A 5,000-nucleotide genomic window follows, 5' to 3' on the forward strand; every position below is an offset into this window, starting at 1 on the left:
AGTCACCTTAACCCTGTATGTTTGAACTTCCAGGGCAAGTGGTAGTTACTGAGGCAGCTCATGAACTAACTGAGTAATTGATCTTGAGAATGAAGCTTCCGAAACCGGTAATTACCAGTGATTTCTCTTTGTTCTGGAACTCCAAGCACACAGGGCAAAGGTAATGGTCTTTGTGCCAACCAAACAAATATCGAAGTGCCAGAGGAAGAATGTTAAATATAAACTACTAATGATATAGAATCGAAAATGTATTGTTTATCGAAATATGCAACTTGTGATGACGGAGCCTTCAGTGATACGACCTCTCGTTTGTTGCAGCTGTATCAAGTACTTTGATAAAGCACGCACACACACACACACATACACACACACACACACACACACACACACACACACACACACACACACACACACACACACACACACACACACACCAACACACACACACAAAGGAGTACGCGTACAAAGGATTACAAAGGCGGAGCATGCCGACAGGAGACCTTTTGGTCCATATCAAGGTCGGATGCGAAAAAATTATAATAATGATAAATAAATAAAAACTATAATAAAGTAAATAATGATAAATAAGATAAATGAATACACACACAAACACACACACACACACACACACACACACACACACACACACACACACACACACACACACACACACACTCAAGCACACTGGGACTGGAGCCAAAAATGGGAAGTGAACTTGAACATCAAGAAATGTAGTATAATGGAGTTTGGAAAGAGTAAAATTAAGATATCAGGTCAATATAATATTGGTTCAGAGGATGTTAAAAGAGTTAACTCGGAAAAGAATCTAGAAGTAATTATTAACAAAATATTAGGAGAAACTTACAATTTGCTAAGATCAATAAAGGTATGGCCTTTAACTATTTGGATGAGGTAATAGTAAAGAAAATATTAGCCATACTGATAAGACCAAGATTGGAGTACGCTACGACATTATAGACACCCGGCACAAAAAAGATTATAAAGAAATTCGAAAGAATCTAAATAGCAACGACAAATATGGTACCAACACTTTTAAAATTGACATACGATCAAAGATTGTCCAAACTGGAACTACCAACCCTGGAACAAAGAAAAGAAAGAGGAGATCTACTGGCCATTTACAGAATCATGAAAGACATGGAGGTCCTTGACAGAGAAGATTTATTAAAGTAGGATTAAAGGAAAACAAGAGGACATGAAAAGAAACTAAAAAAAGGATAGTTATAGAAGAGATCTGAAAAAGAATAGTTTCCCACACAGAGTGGTGGATATCTGTAACAAATTAAACGAAGCAGCAGTGTGTGCAAAAACCATACAAGAATTTAGGAACAAACTAGGTGCTGAGAGATACAAAGACGGGGCACTACGAGCATAGCTCCCTTCCCGTATAATACAGCTAGGTAAATACAACTAGGTAAATACACAAATACGTACACACACACACACACACACACACACACAGACAAGCGAAACGTCTTAGTAATAAAACTGCCTATTTCATACAGGTATTTTTTATACCAATAATTGCATCCACAGTGTTCAATAGAAAGTTGGGGCTTAGAACATAAAGAAAATGGCAAGATATTTCATAATTCACTTTGTTCTTAAAACTCGTTGCTTTATGCTTATAAGCACTTTATGAAAATGCAAATCTTGAGTGTCCTTCCTTAGAGTTACCTGTGAGTAACTTAACTCTTACATAAACTATAACATAATGCACGATAATGGATCGAGATTACTTATAACGATAGAGGCTCTGTTAAACTACATATAAGAAGGACAAGAAGCTCCCTAGAGTTTGGAAGAATACCATAGAGAGGAGCATTCGTGTCGATGTAAAGAGAGAGAGAGAGAGGTAGGTGGGGGGTGGAAAGAGAGAGAAAGGGTCCTTTATCGATCTCTAATGACCCGATCGATGTACTCTGTGATAAATCACTCGGGGAGGGGAAAGAGGAATGAATCGTGAGTCTTGTACCTTCTAGTACAAGTTTATTTCTTGGGCAAGATCACCTTGACGGCTATGGCTCGGGACGTACCACACGTTGCTACGAAGAAGAAAATGAAAAAATAGAAAAGAAAATCATACTATGTAGGTAACGAAAAACATAGTATGGAATTGTAATTTAGCTTTTGAAATTTCAAATTTGACCACAAAATCCCGCCATTTTTATTTCTTATTTTGTCCCCGAGATGATATTATATGTACTCTATTACTCTGTGACCATAGAATACACGATTTATCAAATACCTTCCGCAGTAACAGAGAATCATTTAAGCTTGACGTCGCGACGTTCAACTATAACCTATGTTCCCAAAACTGCAATTTCCCTTCTACAGATGGCTGGGGATAAGTGCATGCATTAGTATGATAAATGGCTGCTGTAATGTGATATGGAAGATGTGAATTATTGCCAGAATTAGGTGAAAATAAGAGGGGCTGGGGTAAAATGGTAAGTATCACCTGTGAACGACATGACGTCATATCGACTGCAATCACTAGTTGGCCAATGAGATAAGTGTGGAGTTGCTGAGAAAGACAACTGAAATTAGACAGGTAAATGGGAGTGTAAATATGTGTTAAGTGGAAGATAATGATGACAATGTAAGTGATAATGGCAATGCAATGATGAGGGATTAGGAGAATAAGAACGAAGGCTTTTAGATACAGTGGTTAAAAATGTAAGATTTTCTATTGATCAGAGGGAAATTTGAGTAATGTGATTTTTTTTTATTGCAAGAAAAAAATGGGTCACTAAAGAGTTTTGAAAGAGAAAATAATGGAAATAAATTGAAGTATTTTGACAAATGATAAGGGAGCAAATGTATAAATAATGCAAAACGCTGACTGAATGAATAAATCATATAACTATTCAAAGAACTTTGAAAAATTCATTTAAATATAAAATAAAGTACAAAACGGAAAGCAAAAAAAGATACAAGAAGTAATACACGATTATACAGTAATGCAACCATTTTTTTTACAAATGAATTAGGTCTTGGATTATTCTTTTCTAGACAACTTAAACCATTTAAGTATTCTGGAAATTAAAAACGATTAGATTGCATCGAATGAAACTTCACAATGTTATTGGAATAACTTGAGGACTAGATAACCAGTTTATTAGAATTTGAAAAGAAATGATTATTACAAGATTATAACATTACGAATAGTAAAGGTGATGATGAGGAAGAGGACGGTGATGATAATGATAATGATGATGATGATAATAATAATAGTAATAAATATAATATCAATTTGTTAACTTATCTATTTGTTGAATGTTTTCATCATTATACATTATACCGTAAGAAAACTGACATTTCTGTATACTCACAGATTACTAACAAGATTTAAGTGGAAAAAAAAAATCCACAACACGTACAGTTGCCTCTACTTATAAGGAGGATAGATGAGGATGATGTTTTCCATAAGCAATTTGAGAGGCATATTGTATCTTTGGGTCGTAGACTTCGACGTAAGTACATTACGACCTCATAAACTTACGAGCATCGTAGCCCTGTGGCGTAAAGTCTTTTCAGAAGACAGCCAGCCAGTATAGTACTTACGTGTGAAATAGGCTGTAGGTGGAATTACTCAAAAAGGCGTAAAAATATTTAAAAGAAGGTAGCAAGCAACACCAGGGCCTATCTCACGCAAACGGTTGTATTGTTACAAGCTGCGAGGAAGTAAAAGATCAGGCGAAATATATGTTTAAACTGCATTCAGCAAGATTTACGTGCGTGTCCAACCATTCATATACACACACTCATTGAATCTGTACATGTGGAGAAACATTTTTATGAAAATGTAATCACTGGTAATGGTAGGAGCAGAGAGTATACTATCTAATTTCTCCTCTGTTGCTTCGAAGTGATAATAAGCTCTTTGGACTTGCAGAAAGGTTATTTACGTGGTTAAGATCATGGTTAAAGGAACATCAGTCTTTCATGGAATCACTTAGCCTAACCAATCATTATACCATTGGACCTTTGCAACGCTGTGTGTGGTGAAAATAAAGTAAAAAATAAATAGAATATATGAATAGATAAGTAAATGATAAATCGAAATTGACTTAAAGGGGTTGGCTTTTCTATATGTAGGCTTCATTCGCTTCGTCTTTAAAATAGTATCAGTAATTACTATAAACTGTGATAATATCTTAACATCGGATTGTCTACACTTAGACTTGACTTGTTTCGTCTTTAAAATAAGATAATAAAAATAATTTAACTCCAGATTTTTTTCCAAGTCAAATGCTTTTGGGTATTGAAAATACAATGCGAAATCAAAATTCGTGGAAAAATATAACCTTCTAATTGAAGGAGGTTTCTGTAAGTTAAATTGCATAAAAACTGTAACGATAACATAAGTAACAAAAACCTAAATCAAAGTATAAGTCATTTGAAATACTCGTAGATGCACTGTTCCTACCTTAGATGATAAAATGGATATTAAACGAGAGAATGGAACCAGATGGTGAGGACGAGGAATATATATGTCCTGAAGAAAACAAAAGTAAGTCGACCAAATGTGAGGCTTTAGAAACCCACTTGTAGCTGCGGCGAAGAGAAAAGGGGATTAGCGAGTTCGTCCTTTATTGGTTGGTTAGGACTAAACTGACTTTCCGTGTGGTCGAAAGCTGATATATACTGTATATGACGCGTGTATTTACCATATTCTAGTATACTCGCACAGGAAAGGAGCTATGCTCGTAGAGTCCCGTCTCCTATTCTCCAATTTTCTAACATACCTAGACCCAAAATCAGCACTCGTGGCGCGTAATTAGGGATAATTGTATTGGATTGGGTCAGGTCGGGCCATGCTGTCATAGGCAGGTGTTTGCTCAGGTCGTACCGCGTCCTTTCTGATGCAATGTGATTCGTACACACTCAAACCATTTATAGGTACAGTCATAGAAAAAAATCCATGCTACAATTGTCACGTCAATATGATTTTTTTCTTTCTTTTTTTTGCAAGT

Source organism: Oratosquilla oratoria, chromosome 4 (assembly GCF_046742065.1).
Source record: "Oratosquilla oratoria isolate Oo_2021 chromosome 4, ASM4674206v1, whole genome shotgun sequence".
Taxonomy (NCBI): domain Eukaryota; kingdom Metazoa; phylum Arthropoda; class Malacostraca; order Stomatopoda; family Squillidae; genus Oratosquilla; species Oratosquilla oratoria.